Raw genomic sequence first — 27,855 nt, forward strand, 5'->3', positions numbered from 1 at the left:
AAAATGAATCTGTTTATATTTTAGGCTTCGTTTCCTTTGTTTTTTAATATTAATCTTAAGGGTAATGTTTTGATGGCAGAAATACTTTTGGATATTCTTTGGTTATACCTCAAGGTTTTCACAATGAATAGCTTAACTGAACAATCTTTTTTCTTTTTTTTAGACATTTTACTGCTGTTGATTTTTTCATCATGGCGTTCATTTTTCAAAATTATGTTCTGCTTTGTTTGAATCTTAAATTATTTGTTACTTCTCATTTTTAAAGGTGAAGGACTTAGTTAACAATCTTTTTCAGTCCCTATGTCTTAATTCTGTTTTCTATGACCTGCAGAGACCAAAATTAGCATATCTGAGACCTACCACTCATTGTAATTGCTTTATCCTAGATTTGTGTTGATTTTCATCTAAACCCTTATCTTCTGAAAGTCTAAAAGGCAAAGTCTGAAGCTATTCATCTTCTTGTATCTTTAATATTACTTACCTTCCTCCTGGACTCACGTAAGATTATCCTTGCATTTGGAGGGAAGGGAAAAGTATTTTTCTGTCTACTCTCTTCTAGATTCTCAGTTGAAGCTCTGCAGCAAAAGATAGATTAATGAGCAAAGAACGAACAGAAGTTTACTAATGTGTATATCTCATATGTACATGAGAGAAACTCAGGGATAAGTAACTTAAAGGTTTGGTTAGAACTTGGACTTACATAGCAAAGGAACAATAAATTTTTAGAGAAGTGACAAGATAGAGGAAAGGGACCTTTAACCTCTAGGAATAGTAAATTGTGGAAATGCAAATATATGAAAAGCTAGTGGTAGACGAAGTGTAGTTGGGAAAGTTTATTCTGCAGATCCTTCTGGTACCATCCCATCTCCAGGCTGACAAGGATCTAAAGTTGTCTCTATCTAAAGGTGATTAACTTTCATCTTTCCTGATACAGAGGTGAAGAGGTGCACTTCTGCAAATTTACTTCCTAATTTTAGGAAAACAGGTGGAGGGCAGAGCACTTCTTTTTCTTCTTCTTCTTTTTTTTTTTTTGGTATCTATATCTTCACAATTTTTTTACTCAAAATTATTATTATGCCAAAGTGGCATTTTTGCTACCCATGACATTTAAGGTCATAAAACTTGAAAATTAGAGGAAAATTTTTCTCTTCCAATATTGTTTCTAAGAATAAAATCAATGGCAAATTAAAATTAATGTCTATATGAGATTTCATATCTGGGATTTTAAAAGTAATGTGCAGTGACAAATCACATCTCTAGTTACACAAAAATAAATGCAGATCATGGAATAAAAACAAGAGCTAAAGAGTAAAGAGGAAAAGGAGATAAAAACACGTATGACAGTCTCTTCTGAAACAGCACCTGGGTTTGAGAAGAAAATTAAGTTGCTTTCTTGTATAGCACGGTAACTAAGACCATGGACTCTGGAGCCAGATATCTATGTTCAAATCTATCTGACACCATTAATGTAATTGTGATTGGGGTCAAATAACCTCCTTAAGTCTGAAATAAGTGGGGATAAAAGGAATACCTTTCTTATGGTATCACGAGGAATAAATGATTTAATATATTTAAAGCATTTAGCATAGTGGCCGAGTATATCAAGATGTATCAAGATGTATCAAGAATAGGTATCAAGATGAATGTGACATACTTTATGTTCTTTGAGAGCTATCAGTAACTCCTATAAGCAAAATATAAAGCAGTGAATGTTAAATGCTTGAAGATGGACAAATGATGGACAGATAGATGAGCACAGCAGTGTGGGCATTAGAGTATCAATTCAATAAATAAAGAAACTGAGACCCAAAGAGTTTGTGATCTCTTGGTTAGCAAGATCACAGGCTGAGAATACAACTTCTTTTGCCGTCTCCAAGGAGAGAACCAAGGAAGGAGGCTTTTTGTCCTCTGTGCAGCATAAGCTCAATTTCTTTACTTACTAGCTGCGTGGTCTTTGGGGAGTTGTTCAGCTGCCCTGAGCCTTAATTTCTGTATCTATGAAACAGAGACGATAGCAGTACTTACCTCTGAAAATCGCTGTGAGTATTAAATAAGATGATGTGTATAAAGGGCTGTGCAGAGTGCCTGGTTTACAGCAAGCATTCAATAGATTTTAACCTCTATTAATAGTAACATTTTATTTCATCTCAATACTATTTGTGGAGAGTAGATTAGATACCTAGAGATACATAGTCAAGATTAGTACTATTTTTGTATCAAAGTTTTGCTTCTGAATAGAAAATACAAGACAGGAGCAATCAGAAATAATAAATACATAAATGCTACAATTACAAGGCAAAGTCTTCCCAGAAGAAGTAATTAATTGCAAAACGAAGTGACATGAGTTTTCCTCCTTTCCCTTTAAGCTCCCACAAGAGGCTATAAGATGCCTCAAAATATTCCAATGTGTGTGCTTCAGAAAAAAAGAGAAGAAAAAAATCTCTGGACAATGCAGTTTATATAAAGTCCGTTGGGCAATTCCTGGCACTCAAAAGGTGTTCAATATAGGTTGAATTGCCTCTTTATGTAAATGTTTCTATGCCTTCTCCACAAATATCCAATATCCCCAAAGTATGTTTGTCAACCTCCAGGTCTGAATAATGCCAAAAAAGAAAAAAAAAAAAAAGAACAAAAAACCCCCTGTCCTTTGTAGGGGAAAGTCATGGCATTCATTTGCACATAATTTGGATTGATAATAAAGCATCTAGAAATATATGCTTTTAAGGGCTGGTTTTAAAATGTAATATGGCTAAGCCTCTGAAAGTTGTCATTTTTTATTTTATTTTTTTGAAAGATGATTGTGGCCTGAATGATAATCAGTGTCACTGACAACCAAATAAGTTAGAGAACTCTTGGAAGCAAGACTTATGATGAGAAAAATCACAAGTAGTTCTAAGGTGCAGAGATGCTATTCTGTGAGCCGTTCAGTTGCTAATTCAACGTGAGTTCCCTGAGGCCTGGGGACACACAGCAACCTGTGTCGGGCCCTGGAGGCAGCCCGTGAAGGGTGGGGTAGAACCCTGTTCAGGTGCCCAGGTTCCCGTCAAAAAGACAACACATACACTCACAAGTCAACCAAATTACATTGTCCAAGGTCAACAAAAATTCTGTAATGAGGAATTACAATGCAGAATGAGATTCAGGCCAGATGAGAGGCATAAGCAGTAACTTCTTTGAGTTATGGGGACAAGAAGGCACTGAGGAATGCAAGGACCGGGGGAGGTTTTATGGAAGAGGTGAGATCTTGAGCTGAAACTCAGTGGATGCTCAGCAGCAGCAGATGCATGAAAGAGCTGAGTTGCCAGGACCATGAGAATAGTCTGCTATATAAGGTGAGCACACAAAATAATGTTCTGCACTTGGGAAACCTACTGGGGCATCTCTTAGAATTATCATGCTCTGGCTTGATAAAATGTGGTAACTAGGGACCTAGACTCCTCAGGGAGGGTGATTTTAGTAGCCCCTCCAGGAAGGTCACCTACACTGACAGAGGCACTAGCCAAAGCTTCACAAGGAATCTAAAACAGTGTCAGAGAAGGGGGATGATGACCATCACTTATGGCCTCAAGTCTAAATGCTACAACAGATTACTTTATTCCACTAACTTTTCTGTTTATAAATTTTCTCCCAGAAATTGTGACTAACGAGAAAATGTAAGAATCTGTGACAGATGCGTCAAACTTAACGTGCCCCACCTAGAGCATTTCAGGGCAGTGTTTCCAATGCTTGATTGTCTATTGGGAATAGAATAACCCAGCTCCTTTGTCTTAAGTCATGACCACCCTAGGGTATATTTTATACTTCAGAGCCTTCTGTAGAACAGGCTGCAGTTGGAGCTTCCTGAGAAATCACACGTCAGCTTGGCTTCTTCCCTTCCCTCTCCTGCTTCCTGCCTACCTTCTTGTAAGAGAACATCCTTAATACATCATTTATACTGGGATCCCTGCATCAGGATCTGCTTCTGGACCTACAAGAAACATGCATTGGATGTGGATTGAGCAAAAGTTTAAAGGACAGAATCAGCACATTTAATTTGCTTGAGGTAACTGTTCTCATTTAGGTAGAAAAGGAGTGAATGAACATTCTGAGAACGAGTTTGGAAATCCAGTTATTGGATGGTGTATTGCAGAAACTTAATGAAACTAAATAAATTCATAATTATTTTTTGCCTGCCTATCAGCTGAGACAGCTTATTACACATGCAACAGCTTAGATTTAACTGAAATGTAATAGAGTTTGTGTTCTTTGTGCTACAAGAACCCATGACTTTCTACCTAAGGGTGCCCTCTGCCATGATAATATGCTTGACCTGATGTCAGGTGGGCTGAAATGCAGGGAATTAATACCCTCAGGACAGCTGTCAACTAATAGCTAATGGGAATTGTTAAATTAAGTATTTCAGATGTCTTACTGCTCAGGTGAGTCATCTCTGAGGCTGTTCTGCTCCATCTCCTGGAGACTGAGACCTTGTTTCCTACAATGACATTCCCCTTTAGCTTCTTTTTCTTGCCTCTCTCATTCTCCAGCCCCCTACTGATGTTTCTTGGGATCCCATTTCAAATCTATTTGCAATAATCCTGTGTCAGGGTCTACCTCTGGGGGAACCCAAATTAAACCATGCAGTTTCCACCTCAGAGCTTTCCTACTCCTTTGAGTGCCCTCTCCTGAGATACAGCATCTATAAGAGGCAATTTACCTATGGCACTACTCTGTAGTTTTGGGGTGTGCTTCTTCTGAAGTTATTCTACACTTTGTAACTCATATTTATGAATATTGTTAGTAAGGATGCATACTTTTGTTTTTTAAATTGTGACTATGATCTTAACAATCTTGAGTGATATTGCAGACAATACATTTGGGATAAAGAAAACCAAGACTCATATTAAGGAAATCATAAACCATCCCAGAAGTGGTGTACAGCTGTTCTGCAAGTCACCAATTCAGGCAGTATCTATCAAGTCTTGGGCATGCTTAGGGTACTGTGTGAGAACCAATAGAGTTGTGAGTGTGGATGTGACTTTGAGGAATACGTCCCATAGTCATGAAAGCAAAGAGGATGTTCACATTGGTTAATTAAAAAGGAATGAAACTGATTTCAGTACGTGGCTTGCTCAGAAGATGTCCCAAGAATTAGCTTTTAAGGAGGAATTCTCTCCTGGGTTTCAGTTAAAAAAGTCAATCCTGAAATAAGTGAATATCCAGACCCCCAGAGTGGCTGGTTACCACGTTCTAACATTCATTAGGTTTCATGAGATGTAACACAATTGATTAACATAAATCATTCTATTTCATATTCTACCTCTTAGAGTCTTCAGTTTTTGCTAATTGCTTGATGTGAGTTTGTCTTGTTTCTACAGGATTTGAGATGTGTTCTGTAAATCCAGTGTATTGTACAATTTTAAACATATATGGTGACTTCACCCACTTTTTAATTTCGCAAGAGTTTATTAAGTACTTATAGTGCTCTAGGCACTGCCTTCTGAGAACAGATGCCCACTCACTACTGCAACCCTATGTCTCCCCTTGCCATGAAAAAACAACAGAGAACACATGGTTTTGACCTGTAGGGAGCTCCTGGTCTAGCTGCAGAGACAGAAAAAGAAGGAGGAACTTGTTAAACAGTGTGGTAAGTGTTGTGACTGGAAAGGGTAGGGAATAGAGGAATTTCAACCAGACTCAGCTTCAAGGTGGTAGGGAAGGCTGGGGGCTGAAGTTGGGACCTGGGATAAATTCAGAAGAGGTATCCTCCAAATTCTTATATATATACATTGGGACTTAGCCAGTTGGAGGGAGGGCATTGGAGGTGAAAGGAAAGGCGCAAGCAAAGTCCTAGACATGGAGAAGCTCAGGGGGTGTAAGAAAGCAACTGGAGGTTCTGCAGAGCTGGAATGTAGAGTTGGGTAAGGGCTGGCAAGAAAAGGGGGTGACCTGGAACATGAAGGGCTTGAATATTGTGTTATGTAGCATAGGCTTTCCTTGAAGGGTAATAGGGAGAGGCAAAAAAATTTTGAACAGGTTGGTAACAAAATCAGATTTTCACTTTTTTTCATTCTGGCTTCTCTGTGGAAACTAAATTGTGAGAAAAAAGAGTGGAAGGAAGGCGGCCATTTTGGAAGGTAGTACAGTAGCCTTGGAGGGATGAGGTGACACACTGATTGAGTCAGCGTGAGTGCAAATAGAGAGGTGTAGAAATGGGTGTTCACAGGGCAAGAAAGGCTATGTATAAGAAGGTGGGGTGGGGTGGGGCAGGCAGGCATGGGAAGGAAGTGCATCACATGCAAGTAAGTGAGCTAGGCTGCAAGGAGGTATGCCTCAGCCTCTTAGCCTTACTTGGGGTGGGGGGTGGGGGTGGGAACGACCACAGCCTCCTTCCTGTTTCTGGTTTTCCTGTCTAATGTTATCTCTGTGTGAAACTCTTCTAGAAGATCTTTGGTCAAGTGTGACAAGACCTACCACAAACTGTACCCTTTCATCTGCTGACAAAACCTGCTGACAAAGCAAAAAATCTACATCCTGTTCTTTGTCTCATAGCTGATTAGCTGAGATAATAACTCTGCTCTCCGAAGCTTACTAAGGAAAACCGCAACCACTACCGAGAAAAACATCTCCAAATGTTTTGGAAAGTTAGCAAACTGTGACGTCTGCAGTTTGCAAACTGAACAGTGTTAAACCACATCATTTGCATTTGTGTTTACCCCTCCCTATAAAAGCCAAACTGCCTAAGAGGTTGAGCCATTCCCATCATCTTCATATAAGAGTGGTTTCCCTATTGCAATAGCCTAAATAAAAGCAATCTTTTAACTTGTCTGTTTCTTTGACAGGATTGGTGCCATGACTCAAAATGGGACCATGTCTTCAGATCTCCATCTGCTCCACCCAGGTAATAAGGACACTTGGAGCCTTTATGCTCCATTTGTGACTAGCAATACGAGGACCTAAAGGTGAGCCCTATTCCTAATTCAGTGTTCCAGACTCTTGTCTGTTGGTAGCATGGTAGGAATTTAATTTTCATTGACTATGCAGTTGATCTCTAGTGCTGAATTTGTGTGTGTGTGTGTGTGTGTGTGGGGTCACTTGGTAATCTCTGTAAATGAATTAAATGGTTTGCAGATATTGTGTCTCTGTTAGGTCAGAAAGATGTCAGAAAATTGGGTTTGTGATTTTTGTTTGTTGTCTATTTTTTCTCTATTTTGAACTCAATCAGGAATTTCTACCCAGTGGGACAAAAAGATCCCTTTATATAGAAACAGGTGAGTTATGTATTTCTGTGTTATGCCTGACATATGAGATTTTAGAATTAAAATGATAAGTTTTCTAGATCGGTATGTATATTTATGTGTCTGTGGGTATGTAATATTTTCCTGCCTCCAGATGGTATTACTAAATTAGACTATCAAAAATTTTAAAGGTACTATTTTCTGATTGACTTAGAGCTTACTAAGGTCTTATATACATAAAATATTCAAAAATTTCTGGAAATTAAGATAATTGCATTTCTACTTTTAATATTCTTATATATACTAGCTCAAATATTCCAAGAATTTAAGTTCACATAATTTAGGTAAATTTTGGCAAATGAGACTAGCTTTATATTGTTGGTTTAATTAAAAGAGCTATGTCTTCTGAGTTCTCAGTATTAGGTATTACACAAGCACACAATTTAATCTACTTGGGCACATTCTTCCTCAGCTTATACAGGTTTCTTGGTTTAATAATCTATCATTTTAGTTACTATATATTTATAATTATAAAAATACAAATTTTCACTTAGTTAAATTGAATCACTGTTTTGACAAATGTTAATTCAAAAGTAACTAATTCCATTTTATAGTGTGTCATCCTGGCTTAAGACCAAGATCTTTTGATAACATAAAACTTTACACTGATGCCAAATTTGGTAAATTAATGGGCATTCATTAGATACCTAGATTATCTAACTAGAATAAAATACTGAAGCATTAATTACTAAGTATAATTTTCTGCTTATAGACTTTTTGCCTATTATTTTTTATATAATACGGACAGTCTATATATTTGGGTGTGTTAATGAACATGTTTATTTTTTTGCTACAGTGAGTTGTATTATAGGGATGTTTATTACGGCAAAAATTACGAGATGTATATTCCTAAGATGTTAGTCTGCTACGAAATAGTGTGTATGAAAATAGTTCACAATTATCCACTGAAAAAGACTCTTCCCTTGACCAAACTTGAGTCAGGCTCCTTGGAGCATTCTTCCTAAGTAGACTTTGACCTTGGTTTGCCCAGTCCAGTTTTAGCAAAGATTCCTGCTTAGTGAATTTATTAAGAATTTACTAATTCTTGATATTAGACCACTGGATATTTGATCAAGTTTCTCACTCTCCACTCTGGATATCTTAGTTTTAGAAAGTAGTTTTATTATTAATAGTTTTATTAATTAACAGTTTTATTATTAAAAATAATTTTATTAAGTCAGTTTAGCAAGAATCCCTCTACCTTGGATATCTAGTTAATTTTCCATCTGCTTACCACCTTTCTGTACTCCTTGGCTATAAATCCACAACTGTCTTTGCTGTATTAGAAGTTGAGCTCAGTTCCATACAGAAACCTCTCTCCCCTACTGCAGCCGTTTGAATAAGATCTATCTGGCAGTTTTAATACATATCCAGTAACTTTTCTTTTATACTACCTCCAAGGTTTCTCTATGCAATAGGAGTTACTGTAGTTAAAAGTTATAATCAAGGCTGGTCACGGTGACTCACGCCTGTAATCCCAGCACTTTGGGAGGCCAACAGGTGGATCACGAGGTCAGGAGTTTGAGACCAGCCTGACAAACATGGTGAAACCCCGTCTCTAATAAAAATACAAAAATTAACTGGGCGTGGTGGCGTATGCCTATAATCCCAGCTACTCAGGAGGCTGAGGCAGGATAACTGCTTGAACTCAGGAGGCGGAGGTTGAAGTGAGCTGAAATTCCTCCACTGCACTCCGCCTGGGTGATAGAGTGAGACTCTGTCTCAAAAAAACATTAAAAAAAAAAGTTATAACCAATATACATCAATGAGATGAACGAGACTCTAGTAGAAGTGACTGTGGCAGGAAGGAACATTTTGAGTGCAAGGTATGCAGGATATTTTTTTGTTAAGGAAAACAAGAGTAATTTTTTTCTGAAGTCAAATGAGTAGTTATTCCAGGATGAGAAATGGGAACGTGTAGGGCAAAACCCTGCAAAACCCTAGCTAGATAGAGAAAGTTGTAGGAGGTTCATGGATAGGAAATTTTATTTCTTGTAGTCACAGCTGGCTAAAGCTTAATGGGTTTATTTACAAAATTTTTAATATAAGCGTTAGTATCAAATATGCAGATGCAAAACTAGCATTTGTTTTATTCTCTATTAAAATATTTTATTTGGATTAGTGTATTCTCTTAATAAGAGTTTGTAAAATATTTTTCTTTACCTTCTGAGTAATCTGCTTAGAAGATAAACATTCAGAATCTCATCAGAATAATTTTCTGTGCTTTGTACTGACTTTCTCGAGTCCTTGATTGTTTAAGAGAACAGTCGTCATATAAAAGAGATGAAGTTCTTTGCAATTACGTTACCTCCTATATCTACTCTAAAATTATTTTACATCATTTGATTAAATAGATAACCAAGTACTATTTCTCAGTAATCCATTATCCTACTTAATTAAGTATTCAAATTTCCTGACAACGTTTTATATTTTACCTTCTGAAAATCAAATCCTAAATGGTATCTTTTTGCACTGTCAAGGAAAAAAAAATTTACAAATCTGAAGTTAAGTGAGGAAAACATTACTAAGGGAGAATCTTACAATAGAATGATGCTCAAGATCTAAGCCAGGAAAGTCTTAGGCATGGGGTGAGCAAACATAGCTATTATATGCAGAGACCTTGGGAGAGATGCTTATGGAAAGTGGAAGGGAGTTTGATGCTAAGAGCTGGTATATGTGTGTGGGGGTGGGGGCGGTGAGGGGGTGGGAGACTGTGTGGAGGTGAGGGATGATGCTGAAACTTACTGGGCTACATCAAATATTGGTAGCAGAGAAGTTAAGGCATGAAGATTGGTTTACGGTTAGGCACATGGAGTGGGATTCTGGGTCTAAGACAGAGAAAACAAATTAGAATGCTAGAGGAGGTTCATATAGATTTGACCACCTAGTGGTTTAGGCAAACCAACCTAAAGTTGTGTAAAGGACAGAGTTTAATCGCCCTATCAATCCTCCACTCTTGTTCAAGAAAGGCTCAGAAAAAGTTTCCTTGAACAGAGACAAGGAGAATCTCAAGTAGGAGATGGCAGAGTTAAATAGTCCCAGGTCAGGATTGCTCAGTGTTGTTCCTGGAGGACTAGTTAAACCATCTGTTTGGCATGCTGGCAAAGGTCAGTTGTTTTAGTGTCCTTCAGATCAGGCATCTTAAAAGTTGGATGCCTAAAAGGAAAAAAGAGAAATGTTAATATAAAAGGAGATCTTAATGTGAGAAAGACAGAAGTTGAACCCAAGGGTATCCATTCCAGAAGGTTTCAAGAGGTTAGTGGATGAGCCCTTTTGATCATGTAGCATTGATCTTTGAATGTTTTGATGCTCTTGGTAATGCTGCCCAGAGTCTGGGTTAACTCTTCTATCAGAACATGCATGACCTGAGCATTTCCCCATCCTTTTTTTGTGGTCCAGTCAGGGCTTGTCCAGAGAAAAACAGAACCATGCATAGTCTGCTAGCAATGATGGATCTTTATAGGTTTATAACAAGTCATCAGACTTGAGCTTGCAGTAATTCTTCAGAGCCTGGGGGCCAGCCACAAGGCAACCTAGGGTCTCAAATGGGATCTGGATAGTAAGGTTTTCTCAGTGACTATAAGTAATAAAAAAGGAGAAACATTGGAAGGTTACTTTAGGGGTTTATGACTAGATATTGAGAAAAATTGGAAGATTTGAAAATTTAGTAAAAGTGCACAATTTGTGCAAGATAACAGATTCAAGTACAATTTATTAGTAGTTACAAAAACTGGTTTTTCCATAGTGTGAGAGAAAGTCAGTTAAATCTCTACCAGAGAAGAGAGAGTCTGCATAACTATCAGTTACCTGCAGTTTACAAAGTGGCACTAAATAGCTCAAACACAAATTAACAGGATCAGAATCTGATAATCAAGAAAGATGTGCTGTGATTTCCCATGGAAACACAAATTTTCTTTCTACAGTTACTCCTCCTGTTTTGATCAAGGACAATCTCAAAGAAAGATTATTCTTGATCACAAATTAAAGTTGGTCTCATGAGATTTGGCCTGGTTATTTGCATAGGTGCAGCAAGAGTGGCAATTTACATATAGATCATATTATCGTTGCTTTGCTGGAAGTTTTCATAAAGAATGTCAAATTGGACTTTTCAAAGCCTCTTGAGGATAAGAAGCCAAGCCAACAACTCACATCACATTACACATGCAGTACCTATCGATTTGGCAGGCATTCCTTTCTTCATGAGATCCTACAAATATCCTAAGATTCCAGAGCCTGCTGGGAAGTGATATTCCTTGCTCACCTACAAAGCTGCGAACCCTGCAAAACCAGGTTTCAAGCCAGTTTTCACAAGAGGAGCTTTGTAAGCATCGGCCCCATAAGGTCAACCTTAGTTCCTAAAAGTGTCTGGTCATATCTGATCAAATAAACGTCATTTTCAAATGTGACATCCAGGCAAAGCCTTGGGTGTATTACCAATGTTTTTGTGCCCTGTTAACAAAGAGGACAGACTCTTATGGAATCTATGCAAATAACCATATTGCCATGAAAATAAGAAGACTCAATGAGAATTTCCAGATTTTGAAAGGGTGAGTCAGGGAAGAAAAGAAAGAAGTTTCATTTCTGTTTACTAGAAATTAGCATAGTCTATGAAATTGTTGTGAGTGATGAATAGCTTTAAAAAAAAGAGAAGGGGTTTTCTTATGTCCAGAAAATAGAATATTAGGCCGGGTGTGGTGGCTCACATCTGTTATCCCAGCACTTCGGGAGGCCGAGGCAGGTGGATCATGAGGTCGAGAGATTGAGACCAGCCTGACCAATATGGTGAAACCCTGCCTCTACTAAAAAAACAAAAACAGCCGGGTGTAGTGGCACTCCCCTGTAATCCCAGCTACTCGGGAGGCTGAGACAGGAGAATTGCTTGAAGCTGGGAGGCAGAGGTTTCAGTGAGCCGAGACCATGCCGTTATACTCCAGCCTGGGCAACAGGAGCAAAACTCTGTCTCAAAAAAAAAAAAAAAAAGAAAAGAAAAGAAAAAAGAGAAAATAGGAAAATAGTACATTAAAGGAATAGCCCTATTCCAAAATTGTCCCATAATTATCCATCATCAGTTCATTCACTCCTAAGTAATTAGTTCTTGTCCCACTTGATCACAGATTAGTAGTCTTATGAACCCATCTCTTTTTCAACTAGAGTTCTAGAATTCCTGACTCAGTTCATTGTTTTGGTCCCAAAGTTATTTAAACAATGTAATTAGAAACTTTTACACAAGAGTACCTAGCATAATCCTTTTCCATGTATCTCTGAGTCAGTCCTTTCTTGTTGAAACTAAGTCCTCCATAGATGACAAAAGACTTAAAATTGCCGTGGTTAACATGTTTTTGATAATTTTTGAAAGTAAAAGATCTGATGAAAGTTTGCTATAAAAATAATACAATTGGCAGAAAAATTTAATTGTCATTATGGCACTTAAAGTTGCCACAGAAAGTTTCAGAGAAAATATGTGTAAACATAATAATTAATTTTATTTTCAAAAAAGGGTGGCTATTACATCAAATTTATGAAAGTGGATGGGCATAATTTTTATAGAGAAAACATTTTCAGATATAACATGATCAACTGGGTGCAGTGGCTCATGCCTGTAATCCCAGCACTTTGGGAGGCCGAGGCAGGCGGATCTCAAGCACAAGGTCAGGAATTGGAGATTAGCCTGGACAACATGGTAAAACCCCGTCTCTACTAAAAATACAAAAATTAGCTGGGTGTGATGGCAGTCGCCTGTAGTCCCAGCGACTTGGGAGGCCGAAGCAGGAGAATCCCTTGAGCCTGGCAGGTGGAGGTTGTAGTGAGGTGAGATTGTGCCACTGCACTCCAGCCTGGGCGACAGAGTGAGACTCCATCTCAAAAAATAAAATAAAATAAAATAAAAATAAAAGAAATACATGATAATCATGAGACATAATATGTCATGAATATATCAAACATACAGTTAGAGTATACCAAGAATGCATTTAGGTTATCAAGCACAGAGATTCAGTATATTTGTATAAGTTTAGGAAAAAAATACTCAAGTAGAACAAAAATGCATTTTTATAATGTGGACAACTCAGAAGACATAGCTATCTGTATTTATTAAATCAATTATATCAAACTACTCTCAATGGCCAAAGGTTTATCTAAATTTGGTGAACTTGTATTTTTTTAAAACATTTTGTTAAGCTTTGATAAAAATACTTTTTTCACACTGACGATGTTAGAAATTTGATTATCCTAATTTCAAGGAAGTTCAAGAATACTTACGTAGGCTCTCATTCATCTCTAAGCCAACCCAAAACGAGCTTATTTAAGGTGTATTATAATTTAATGTGGTAATACCATCTGGAGGTAGGAAAATATTATATAAACAAAATGTATGTGCACATGCACAAACACACATACATAAACATACAGGCAGACATAGCCAACTTACAGCTTTAATTTTTAAATTTTAGCCATGACTTAGGCATAATCACAGAAATGCAAAACTCACTGATTCATATAAAAAAACAGAGTATTGTCTGGGCACAGTGGCTCATGCCTGTAATCTCAGCACTTTGGGAGGCCAAGGCAGTCAGATCATGAAGTCAGAAGATCGAGACCATCCTGGCCAACATGGTGAAACACACTGTCTACTAAAAATACAAAAATTAGCTGGGTATGGTGGCATGCACTTGTGATCCCAGCTACTTTGGAGGCTGCGACAGGAGAATCACTTGAACCTGGGAGGTGGAGATTGCAGTGAGCCGAGATCGTGCCACTGTACACCAGCCTGGTGACACAGCGAGACTCCATCTCAAAAAACAAACAAAGTAACAAAGTATCATCATTGCCTCGCCTTTATATTTTTATAAGGGTAATATTTTTGGTAGATGGGCAAGTTGAAGTAACATGTTCAATATGAGAACTGAAGCATCTTCACCAATATTTGTGCAGGAGACCCATAAGCTACCCTTGGCTCTGGTGTATAATTCTAGGGAAGTTGTGGACTCAATTTTAAGGGAGGCATAGAGGAGAGACCAAGCAGTCATCTGGTGTCTTCAGAGTCCACCTGAGTGATTAAAACATTCAGCCTGTTTCCAGTGAGCCTTTTTAGCCTCAGGCTGTTGCTCTCAGTGCCCCTGGGCTCCTCTAGAGCCTCCTATGAAGGGACAGGACTTAAAGCTCAAGGGATTATAAGGAATTGAGGGGCCAGAGTGGGAGAGGAAAGGTCTGGCAGGAGTGGACGGAAAGGTGGAGAAGATAGAGGGTTGAAAGAGGAAGATCCAAGAATTAAAGGGAGCTGAAGGGAACATGGAAGATGGTAGAAAAGAGAGACTGGGGGATAGGTGATGGAAGACACAGGTCACAGGAGGTGTTGGGGAAGGAAGACTGTCTTTGAAAGAAGCAATGGTCGCCGAAAAGTTTTTGAGAGAGAGCATTTTTTTTTCTGCCTCTTTGTACCAAATGCCCACCACCACTAACAAAGCATCTATTGCTTCGATGAGATCTTGGTGGTACAGGATTCAATAACCCTTTGCAGAATGAGACAATTTAGAAAAATTCTACATTCTCCAAAGTGGCCATTGAAATTTAAGTTGTAAAATATTACCATTTTTTTTCCTGAAGAAAGTGGGTGGAATTATTACCATAGTAACACAGAGCATACCCCACAGTTGAGGGGTCTGGAAAGCAATAGCCAAATTGACAGTTTCTCATGAAAATGGAAGGGACACCTGCCAGTGCTAGAGGCCTTGGGATTTCAACTCAGGTATGATTCTCAGGAGAGAATGAGGGGCTTTCACCACACTCAAAAAAGGCAGAAGGGAAAGATAGAAAAACAGAAGAAAATGACAAAAATGAGAGAAATATAAGTCAACTTTTCACTGTGCTACAACAGACAGATGTCTGGAACACTGGATTAGAAATCATGACTTACCACTGTGGATCCTGATTTCCCCAGTCACGGAGAGGCACAAGGAGTCCAATAAGGCAGCACTGGGTGAAGAAAGTAGGAGCCAGGGGCAATGGGCATTTTGTCCAAGTCGTGGCATCATTATTGTCAAAGAAAAGAAGCTTAATGTGGACATTAGTCTAGAAAAACTTTCTGAAGAAGGAGAGTATTGCAATAAGAGTGGGGCAACAGCATAACAGAAAGATGCTCAAATCCTAATTCAGAGAAGGGATGAGTGAGCAAAGTTTTTTAAGATACCTGTGGGAAGTTGAGGGGAAATTAACAAAACCCTGTGAAAATCTGGGGGGAGGGGAGGGAATTCTTAAAACTTAACAAACATCCTCAAACATTATATGAATAGGAGAATTGAGACAGGAAATGTTGGTTTGTGGTCAGGCACATGGGGCTGGGTCTGCACCCAAAATGGAGCAAACAAGTTAAAGTGAGAAATTCACATAAAGCAGAGGGCCTGTTAGTCCTGTGCAAAACAGCCAAAAGTTGTTTTGGCTAACAGTCAAGCACAGTTTTCTTAGCCTCCTCAGTGCCCAAAATTGCCCTTGAGATTTCCCAGAAGACCTCTGAAAGTTGCAAAGATGTGTTCTTTTACTGTAGGAAAAGACGAGAGTTGGAAATAGTTAGGATTATTTGATATGTTATCATTGACAAGACGTCTAGGAAGTATTGTCCAATCAGAAGAGATGCTCAGATTTGCACAGGTTAAATCTGTATGGGTAAACTGTTATTAGCATAAACACGTTTAAAACTGTATTCTACATAAGAAGTTTCTGGAGAATTGTGAATGTGTGTTTTTTTTTTTTTCTTTACACTTTTAAGATTACAGTGTTAAATGTTTATCAAGTTACATTTCTACAGCTAGCAGGATAACAAATGTGTTACTGGCACTCAGACCTCATCCAAGGGAACATTTACTGGGAATTCCCAAGTACACTACAAGCCAAATAACTTTCAGCTTTTCCCATCTTTGTACTTTCTTCATTCCCATCTTTGCCCAAGTCATCTGGTTTTTCATGGACCACCATTGTGTGGCCAATGATGGAATGGCCTCCTGACAGTGAGATCACAGAATGTTCAATAGACACATTGTCGCACCATCTTTTCCAGCAGTCACATTGCCCAGGTGTTCAACATGCCTCTCTTGATCCTTTGGTCCACCATGTTTTGGAGATAGAGGATTAAAGTGAGGACCGGCACTGGTACCGCCTTGTATATTATTTGCAAACTGATGAACATGGAATCTGCTGTCCTTCAGGCAATCCTGTAATGTGTCCCAACACCACAACTTGTCTATTTTCCTTCTGCTTGAAATGGATAATTCTCTGTACCAGGCCTTCACCCTTCAACATGCACTGATGGGGCCACCCTCCTGTCTGAGTTCTGAGGATTGCCAGGGAAATAGGAAATGCTGTAAGAGATGACAACACAAACCCCAGAATTGTTAATGTTTTCACTGTCCATGATATATTTCTATTTATTGGACTCCTGGTGTTGCTTTGCTTGATGTTAGATAAAAACAGTATAGTGTTATCAGTCATAATTCATTATATTTTCAAAATGTAACTTGGTTAAAACTTTACTTCTTTTATTTGGAACCAATATATGCTAGGCTGGTAGTTTTACACTGGGGATTCACTTCACTTATCTTTGCATTTTTATTAATACTCTAATGTTCAGAATCGACTTCAGATTTACTGACTCTACTTGATAACTGATGTATTTTTAGTAAATTCTAATGAAGTGCTAGGTATTTGCGGCATCTAATGTTTCAGGATTTTTATGTTATATATGAAAATGTTTTCTTTGTAAGGTTATATATAAGCATTTTTATAAATTAGATATAACCTCTTTGAAAATATTGCTAATACGTTGTATTTATAGATATTTTGTCTAAAATGTTTTTTGGATTGAATTTATTTTATTTTGTACAACAGAAACAACCAGATGTGTTTGTCAATTGTGTTATTCTTATAATGAACTCTATTCAGATTATTCACTTTTGAAAATTATCAATAGGCCGGGCGCGGTGGCTCACGCCTGTAATCCCAGCACTTTGGGAGGCTGAGGTGGGCGGATCACGAGGTCAGGAGATTGAGACCATCCTGGCTAACACCATGAAACCTCGTCTCTATTAAAAATACAAAAACTTAGCCGGGCCTGGTGGCAGGCGCCTGTAGTCCCAGCTACTCGGGAGGCTGAGGCAGGAGAATGGCGTGAACCCAGGAGGCGGAGCTTGCAGTGAGCTGAGATCGCGCCACTGCACTCCAGCCTGGGCGATAGAGCAAGATTCTGTCTCAAAATAAAGAAAGAAAGAAAGAAAGAAAGAAAATAAAGAAAATTATCAATAATATGTACATGATAGCCATTTTTAGACTTTTGTCATCTACTGATAGTTTTGTTTGTTCTGTTTTACACTGATGTTTCCATAAAATCTTTGCAATCAATTATAGGCTAAGGTTTTCTATCTTCAGCAAAAAAGAACAATCTTAGAGTCTGGTGGAAAAGGATCATGCCATACACTCTGGGGAACAGATTTCTGATGGCATTGTTCAAATGACTATGAAACCATACCATTGGACTGAGTCAGGAGTTGCAGACTTCTAATTGAGAAGCGGATGCATTCGTGAAACAAGTAACACAAGATCAGGTGGAAGAAAAGTTAATTTTATAGAACTGAACGAGCAGATGGTTATGATTTTTATTTGAAATATTGTTGATGTTTTATTGTTCTATTTTCTGGAAATAACAATTTCTTTTCTTTTTCTCTTAAGCTATCACTCAAACAATTTTATAAACTATGCTAATTTCTTGTAAACAGAAATGAAACTTCTTTCTTTTCTTCCCTGACTCATCCAATCAAAATTTGGAAACTCTCATTGAATCTTCATGGCAATATGGTTATTTGCATAGATTCAGTAAGAGTCTGTCCTCTTTGTTAACAGGGCACAAAAACATTGGTAATACAACCAAGGCTTTGCCTGGATGTCATATTTGAGAATGACGTTTATTTGATCAGATATGACCAGACACTTTTAGGAACTAAGGTTGACCTTATGGGGCCGATGCTTACAAAGCTCCTCTTGTGAAAACTGGCTTGAAACCTGGTTTTGCAGGGTTCGCAGCTTTGTAGGTGAGCAAGGAATATCACTTCCCAGCAGGCTCTGGAATCTTAGGATATTAGTAGGATCTCATGAAGAAAGGAATGCCTGCCAAATCGATAGGTACTGCATGTGTAATGTGATGTGAGTTGTTGGCTTGGCTTCTTATCCTCAAGAGGCTTTGAAAAGTCCAATTTGACATTCTTTATGAAAAAACTTCCAGCAAAGCAACTATAATAAGATCTATATGTAAATTGCACTCTTGCTGCACCTATGCAAATAACCAGGCCGAATCTCATGAGACCAACTTTAATTTGTGATCAAGAATAATCTTTCTTTGAGATTGTCCTTGATCAAAAGGGGTGGAGTAACTGTAGAAAGAAAATTTGTGTTTCCATGGGAAATCACAGCACATCTTTCTGGATTATCAGATTCTGAATCTGTTTATTTGTGTTTGAACTATTTAGTGCCTCTTTGTAAACTGCTAGTAACTGATCAATATGCAAACTTTGTAGCCAAGCTTTCTCTATCATTGTGGAAACTTCAGTTTGGTATTTACCTTGCACAGATTGTTAACCTGGCACAGATTGTCAACCTTTACTAGATTTTCAATTATTCCAGTTTCCTTCAGCATCTGGCTACAAACTAAGAGCCTTAAAAACGATTCTATTTTTATTTCTTCCTCTAGACTTGTAGTCACTAAGAACTAAAATCTGACTGCCTAGATACTTATTAGGACTCTAGGTTGCCCTGTTGCTGGTCTTTATCCCCTAGGATTTGAAGAATCACTGCAATTTCAAGTCTGAGGATTTGTTATAAGCCTAGAAGAACTTATTATCATTCCAGCTAAACATTCATGGTCCAACTATCTCTTTGGATAAGCCACTCTTTGGACTGCTTAGAAAGTTTGGCAAAATGCTCAGGTCATGCACGCCCTTATTGGAGAAGTAATCAACACTGTGGACATCATTACCAATATGATCAACATCTTGTCTTCAAAAACTCAGTAAGTGGTGGGAAAGTGAATATACAATTGCCAAGCCATACGTAAAAATACAACTTTGACTATAACTTCTGTAACAACCAGTCTATGAAGCCCAGCCACAACCTCTTTAACATCAGTAAGGACCTGGGCAATAATTGCCAGATTCCCTTTTGCTTGTATTTCTAACTTAGAACCAATCATAGGAAGCCAAATATACACTCCTAACAAATCACATAGGATGATCCACTTCTAGTTAGCCTGTTTCTAATTTCCCCATGCCAAAAGCCTACAATTAGGCATACCTAATTCCTTCCCTTTTTCCACTGTACAGCTTTCCTATCACTTTACCTGCATTTTAGTCTCTGCCAAACATAAATGATTGGTGACTCTTTTGTTTAGCAAACTCAGATTAAATAACATTTGTTTTCATTTGAGTGATTTTATTTATTTCACAGTTTTCTTGGAAATTCTATCAAGATAAGATCTGCTGTGCCTATCACCACAGACCCTAGCCTTCAACTGGGGCAGAACCCCTTATGCCTTATTGTTTGCCACTTATCAAGTCCACAGTGATGTTGTCAAGTCAGCACTAGGTCTGAACTCCACTCTGTTTGTGATGAGTTCTTTGACTATTTATTCTGTGTTTGATACTCTGGTTTTGTTATTCCTTACCATTTGTTTGCATTTTTGGCAAAACCAAGCCCTTCTTTTCATCCCTTTTTTGCCCTCATTTTTGTTACTCTTTTGTGTTATGCTCCCTAAAAGTGTAGTTTGTCATAAGGAGAATCACAGGGTAGAACACTGGCATGGGTCTTTTAAGACTATTGTTAGTGCCAGTTTCAGAGACCAGTGAGTTTTAGTTCCTAACTCAACTACCATCTTGTCATCCATTCTGCCTAACAACATTTGCTTCACTGTTGTGGATCTTTGTTTGGCCTTTCTTGAGTGTGCCTGTAGACTGTAGATCAGGATATACCCTTTTGCCTTCCTCTGGGTAGAACAACAATATACCTAGACATTCATACCTCAGTGGTTCACTGAAGCCCCCTCCTATTTTCCCCAGATCCTCAATCCAAATTTACATGATTCATAAATTTCTTTTGTGATTCTCTTCTGATACAATATGTAGATGATCTCTTACTTTGTTCACTAAACAAGGAGACCTATAAAAAGGATTCCACTTAATTGCTCTCAGCCCTAGCAGAAAAAGAACATAATATTTCGAAGATATATTATAAATTTTCCAGAGCACAGCCCATTATTTGTGGTATGACCCGTTTAAGGAGGAAAAAGCATTATCTCCTTTTAGACTATCAAAACTCTTTCTAGACCCTTTTCAAGGTGGCAACAGAGAGCTCCTCTAGATATGGCTAGATATTGCAGACAATGGGGACCAAATTTTTTCTATGATTGCAATAGCTCTTTACAAATTGGCTAAATCCCGGTCTATGATGTGGGAGCTCAAACATGAGCAGGTGTTCTGTAATCTGAAGACAGCCCTTCAACAGCCTCCTTCCTTAGTCATCCCTAACTATTATATAAAAAGTCATTCCATTAATTTGTGCATGAGTGTTATGGACATGCCCTTAGGGTTTTAGCTTAGTTTCATGGGATTCATGAAAATCCTATTTATCACCATAGCCTCAATTTTGACTCAGCTGTGGTGGCTTATCCTTCTTGACTTAAGACAACAGGTAACAGCTACAAAACTTTTCAATGCTTGTGCTAAACTAGTTCTAGGCTCTCTGCTTGACCTCATGGTTCCTCATGCAGCACAGAAATTACTACTGACTGAGTATATATAACACTTTTTAGCCAATTTACTAGCATCTAATACTCTATCTTTCTCTCACATTACTATTTATCACTCCGACACACTGAGTCCTACTGCTCTCCTGCCCCACCTGAAATAAGTGCAACATCATGATTGTCTAATTTCGGTTAGGGAACTTTATTTGCCTCACTCCGATACATTAAAGATCCTCCTGAGAAACCTGATCTAATTGGTGAATCATATCTCAAAACTGAAACTAGAAGTTAGTAAACAGGATGTGCCATCAATAATTTAAGAAGATAGGTTTTAAAATATAGTCCTCTACTAGAATTAAAATCATCCCATATTGCAGAACTTCTTACACTTACTAGTGTTTGTCAACTAGCTAAATTCCAGGGATAAAATAAATAGATAGATGGATAGGTGGATAGATAGCAGATAATGCTTTTGGAGTAGTACATGACTTTGGTATGCTTTCATGACAAGGGGGTTTCTTATCTCTGCTTGGACCTTTCTAAAAATGGACAATAAGTAAACTAACTTTTACATGCACTCCTACTACCTACAGAGATGACTATAAATGTTGGAACTTATGGAAAGAGAGACCACTTAAAGGAAATACTCAAGCAGATCATTATGCTCAACAAGCTAAACCCTCAAAGGATAAATCTCTGGTGAAACTGTGAAAACGAAGAGTGGAAAAATTATAGTTGTACTCTTCATTGATATAATCTCTGAAATGCTCAAGGTGGTTGCTTATGGCACCAGATCATTTCAAGTGGATATTAACTAAATTTCTTCATGAAACTACTCATCATGGAATATAAAAATCGGTTAGTATTTTTAATCACCATTAGTGAGAAAACTTTAAAAAGAAGCTGAGGCTATTTTCAGGTTATGTGTCACCTGTCAGCAACATAATCCTGGAAAAAATTATAAAGATTAAACATGGCCAGGACCCAGTGTCTCACTTTGAATATCTTCAAACAAATTTTATCCAGCTTACAACCTCTGTGAGATTTAAATTGTTTTAGTTTTTGTATATCTATTTTCAGGAGAGGCTATAGCATGTCCTTGCTAAAAAGCTATAATCCTTATAGACACCAAAAAAGCTGCTGGATTTTGTGTTTTCAAACTGGGACAGCCCAAATTTTTTATCCACTGATTGAGCACCCCCTTAACAAAAACCATTATAAAAGAACTCTGTAAAACAATAATTCTTACTCAAAAAACAATACTGTCTTTACCACCCACAATCTTCTAGAAAGGTTGAGTAGACCAACTACATTTTAAAATTAAAATTAGCAAAACTTTTTAAAACCTTTAAGCTCCCTAGGCCAAAGATACTCCCCCTAGCTCTCACGGCCATACAGACCACTCACTCAGGAGCACATTGGTTATCTCCCTATGAATTGGTAACCGGAAGGCCTATGCATTTAGGGATTTTACGTCTGTTGCTAGACTTCCTACTGCATGGTGGCATGGCAAAATATTGTAAGTGGCTCACGTACTATACTCTGTCCTATCTAAAGGATTAAGGATACCCTTGCAGAACGTTTTCCTAAAGTACATTTTTTTCTGATCTTCAAACAGTGTACTTCATCTATTGGAAGAGGCATCAGAGGAAAACTTCTCTTGTTCTCATTGGAAGAGACCTTGTCAGGTATTGTCAACAACAAAAACAGTAGTGAGTCAATCCTTGGTGATTCAGATTTTTGTACAATTGGAAGACTACTCTAACAGGGACTTCAATATGAGGATGCTCGGTGATCCTGTAGATACAGCTGATCTTTGAAAGCAATGACTGACCCAAGACCTTTGGAACAAGCAGATGACTTCAGACAGTGGACAGATTCTGCTCAAGATGCTGGAACCAAGACTTCTTTCTAATTTCTGTTTTGTTTATCTACTTGCTCATAATCATTTTTGTTCTTATTTTCTATAGACCATTGCTTGTCATCTACTCATAATAGGCCTTTCCTCTTTATTATAATTGTTAGGTCACAACATACTGATCCTAATGTTGTTCCTAGTTTATCCCAAACAGTAGTCACTGCTCTTAGTCATACTGATGGCTAGATATTTTATTCATCTCCTGATCCTATTATAAAAGCCTCTGGGAAATTCCTGCCTTATCAAATAAGACCATAAGAAATTATAATTGACAGTTTTTCTACTTGCACCTTCATGGAAAAACTATCTTAAACAAATCAGTCTGTGACTTTACTAATATCCACCTTTCCTAGAAAAAAAACTCAATTGTTATAATCTATTGATCAGATACTATGTAATTCTAATTTTAAATTCAACAACTTTCTGAGGGCAATGGGCTAAATACTTGCTATCTGAAAGAGACAAATAGAAATCCAAATATGTAACCTCTCTGGTTAGCTGGTAATTTCACACCAGTGCTGCTTGTATCAAAAGATTTTTTTTCACCAACCTCTTGCAACCCACTCAATCCACTCGACTTGTCGCCCTCAGGGTGTGACTCCTGGCTATTTGCTTTAATTCAATCTTTTACATTAACATTTCTCTTTTTCATTTCAGGAATGCTTGTTTAAGACACCTGCACTTCAGGATTCTAAAATAATTGACCTTTTCTAACACTTCTCATCAGATGGTTCAATTTATTTTGCAGGAGGAACACCAACAAAAGCCCTGGAGAGACTGTTTATTAGATCCTGCTTCATCCCACTCAGGAGGTTTATATTTGTCTTTTATTTGCTCAGCAATCTATTATATTTGTTCATCTTGGACAAAAGGAGAGCCTGACACTGTGGAACTTTACCTGAGCTCTGTGTTCCTGGAAAACAGTGACACCGATGATTAAGAAATCCCTCCATCGTTTGTGTTCCTGAGAAAGACTTACTTCAGTGAAAACATCCTGCTTCATACGACTTAGATAAGTCTTCCTGTCTACTTTTTCTCATGACTCCAGTAAGATTCATGTGTACAGGTGTTTGTGGACAACTGATTTTTGATGAAGGTGCCAAGATCATTCAAGGAGGAAAGTAGTCTTTTAAACAAATGGTTCTGGGGAAACTGAAGAGCCAAAAGCAAAATAATTAAGTTGAATTCTTACTTTACAGTATCTTTTTGAAAAATTCAAAATGGACTGAAGATCTAAATATAAAAACTCAAACTATAAAAACTTAGAAGAAAATATAGGAGTAAATTTTCATGACCTTAGATGCAATAATAGATTTTTAGATATGACACCAAAAGCACAAGCAGCAAAATAAAAATCTAGCAATCGAGCTTTATCAAAATTAAAAACTTTTGTGCTTCAAAGAATATTATCAAGAAAGTCAAAAGACAACCAACAGACTATAGAGATACTTGCAAGACATATATCTGATAAGGAATTTGTATGTAAAATATATAAGGAACTCCTCAAATCAATAATAAAAAAAGACAAATAACCTAATTTTATCAGTGATAAATAATTTAAAGACACATTCTTTCAAGAGAGATAAATAAATGGCCAACACATATATAAAAAGATGCATGGCATCACTACTCATCAAGTAAATACAAATCCAAACCACAATGAGATAAAGTAGTATACCCACAATACCCACAAGGACAGTTAGAATCAAAACATCAGATAATAATATGAGTTGACAAGAAGGTGGAGAAATTTGAATCCTCATAGACTGTTGCTGGAAATGTAAAATAGTGCAAGAACTTTGGAAAACAATCTGGCAGTTTCCTCAAATGATAAGACATAGATTTACCATAAGACTCAGAAATTTCCCACCTATGTATATAGTCAAGAGAAATAAAAACACAAAATGTAAACAAATGTTTACAGCTCTAATATTCAATACTCATAAAAGCTAAAAGTTGAAATCAACCCACATGCATATCAACTGATGAGTGAATAAACAAAATGTGATATATTTATATAGTAGAATATTATTTGCCCATAAAAGAAATCAAGTAGTTGTACATGCTATAACATGAATGAACCTTGATTACATTATGTTAAGTGAAGATGTCAATCACAAAAGGCCATGTATTTTATGACCTATTTATATAAAATGTCCAGAATAAGCAACCTATAGATTTCATCATCTATAGGTATAGAAAGTAGGTTAATAATTGCGTAGAGATGGGAAGGATTAGTGGGTAGTGTGGGAAATGATAGCTAAACGGTAATTTTTTTGAGGTAAAAAAATTTTCTAAAACTGTGATGATAGATTCAAAATATATGAATATACTAAAAGCCACAGTATTATATACTTTAAATGCATGAATTGTATGGTATGTGAATTGTATCTCAATATACTTGTTAAAAAAAAAAAAAGAAAACAAATGACCCATGTTTGCAGGTGTTAAGCTTTTTGATTGCCTGCTTTCTGAATACAGTAAATTTGAACCGTTTTCAAGCTATTTTTAATTCAAACTGCCAGTATTTTTACTGATGAACATTCTCTTAAAAGCTCTGTGAATTTTCCATGAATCTGATAGGCGACTTTCTCTATGCCTCATGAAACATATCCATAATTATTTTTTAAGTAAAGCCTCCATCTACTTCTGTTGTCTGTGAAAATGCAAAGATCATTAGAAGTCCTTTTTGTCTGAGAGGGTCTACCAGGCAAAATCTTCAATGTCTAAAGTCTTAATAAAGGGTTTTGTAGTTATCCATTGCTACGTAACGAATCATTTCAAAGCTTAGTGAATTAAAACAATCATTATTTTAAAAAAATTCTAATCATTTTATGGGTCAATTAGGAGAGTCTTGTACAGATTTTTCCTGGATTCACTCATGTGATTCATTATAGCTAGAGCTTTGACTAGACTGGCAGGTACAAGATGACCTTTCTGGCCACTGATTCTGTTCTTCGGCTGGGATAGCATGGTTTTTCTCCACATGGCCTCTCATCTTTCAGTAGGTGAATTAAGATTATTTTCATGACGGATTCAGGGAAGTGTTCCAAGAGAACAAAATCAGAAAATGCAAAGCCTCTTAAACCTAACCTCAAAAGTTGCATTTTCAAGGGGGCTGGCCAAGATGGCCAACTAGAAGCAGCAGCGATCAGAAGCTCCCATCAAAAAGAACCATAAGAGCACACGAATTCTGCATTAGCAATTGAGGTATCCATGTTCTGCCATCAGAACTGACTAGGTGGCTGGTGTGACCCACAGAGAGGAAGGAAGAGCAGTGTGGTGCAGCGGCCCACCTGAGAGCCACATGAGGCAGGGGAACCCCCATGCCCAAACCAAGGGAGGCGGTGAGTGAGCATGCTACTCAGCCTGGGAAAATGTGCTTTTTCCATGGAACTGTGCAACCCATGGATCGGAAGATCCCACTCGTGAGCCCATACCACCCGGGCCTAGGGTCCCAACCACGAAGCCCTGCAGATTCCCAATAGCCACGGATATAGAATCTGCTTAAGCCTTCCAAGCTCCCATGGTGAGGGATGACCAGCACCACAGCTGCAGCTGCCTGCTGCCTAAGCTGTTTGAGCTCCTTGCGGGAGGGGTGACAGCCAACACTGGGACTGATAGCCTACTAATACACTAAGCTCCCAGGGTGGGGAAAGGCAGCAGTTATCTCTATAGCTCCAGTCTGCACTTTTCCCCTGCTGGAGCTGGGAAGGCTGGATGACTTGGTCCCAAGAGGTATCCCCTACAGCCCAACACATTGGCTGTGACATACTGCAGACAGAGTGCCTCTTCAGGCCTGACGACCCATTTCTCCTCACCAGAGGGGGCCTCCCAAGAGAAACTCAAACAACTCCAGCCAGGGGCTCACGACCTCCCTGGGCCTGAGCTCCTAGTGGGAGGGGTGGCTGTGGTCTCTGCAGACTAGCAGACTTAGTTTTTTCTCCTGCTAGTTATGAGGAATCCAAGCAACCCAGACGAATGGGTTTCTCCCCAGTAAAGCACATCCCCTCTCCCAAGGGATAGTCAAAGTGCTTCATTAAACAGGTCCTGCTCCCTGTGCCACCCAACTGGGTGAGACCCTCCAACAGGGGTTGTCAGACAACCTATACAGAAGCATTCCTACTGGCATCAGATTGGTGCCCTTCGAGGTCAGAGATTCCAGAGGATGAAGCACGCATCCATCTATACTGTTCTCCAGCCTCCTCAAGTTACGTTTCCAGGAGCGGGAATGAATGAGATGAATAGGGCCTGAAGTGAACCCCCAGCAAACTCCTGTAGCCCTGCAGAAGAGGGACATGACTGTTGCAAAAGAAACAAACAGAAAGCAGTAACAATAGCATCAACAGCAAAAAAAAAAGTTCCCACAAAAACCCCATCCAAAGGTCAGCAGCCTCAAGGATTGATATAGACAAATTCATGAAGATGAGAAAGAATAATTGAAAAAACACTGAAAACCCAAAAAGCCAGAATCCCTTTTCTCCTCCAAATGATCACAAAGTCTCTCCAGCAAGGGTGCAGAACTGGACGGAGGATGAGATGGACGAATTAACAGAAGTAGGCTTCAGAAAGTGGGTAATAACAAACTCCACTGAGCTAAAGGAACATGTTCTAACCCAATGCAAAGCAACTAAGAACCTTGATAAAAGGTTACAGGAACTGCTAGCTAGAATAACCTGTTTACAGAGGAACAGAAATGACCTGATGGAGCTGAAAAAAAACAGCACAAGAGCTTCATGAAGCATACGCAAGTATCAATACCCAAATTGACTAATGAGAAGAAGGGATATCAGAGTTTGAAGACTGTCTTGCTGAAATAAGGCATACAGTCAAGATTAGAGAAAAAAGAATGAAAAAGAATGAACAAAACCTCTAAGAAATACAGG

The 27,855-nt window shown here is 38.1% G+C and overlaps 1 long non-coding RNA gene and 1 pseudogene across 1 annotated transcript; one reads left to right on the forward strand and one right to left on the reverse strand.

Annotated features, from left to right (window-relative positions):
* LOC103237421 (superoxide dismutase [Cu-Zn]-like) overlaps window positions 1-17,004 on the reverse strand; it is a 35,316-nt pseudogene extending 18,312 nt beyond the window's left edge.
* A 77-nt stretch (window positions 17,005-17,081) lies between these two features.
* On the forward strand, window positions 17,082-26,806 carry LOC119624865 (uncharacterized). Its single transcript, XR_012093753.1, has 4 exons — window positions 17,082-19,323; window positions 21,645-21,909; window positions 22,670-22,739; window positions 23,718-26,806. It is a non-coding gene; the product is annotated as an uncharacterized lncRNA (long non-coding RNA).
* The last annotated feature ends 1,049 nt before the right edge of the window (window positions 26,807-27,855 follow it).

Source organism: Chlorocebus sabaeus, chromosome 8, assembly GCF_047675955.1.
Source record: "Chlorocebus sabaeus isolate Y175 chromosome 8, mChlSab1.0.hap1, whole genome shotgun sequence".
In the NCBI taxonomy this organism is placed as follows: Eukaryota; Metazoa; Chordata; class Mammalia; order Primates; family Cercopithecidae; genus Chlorocebus; species Chlorocebus sabaeus.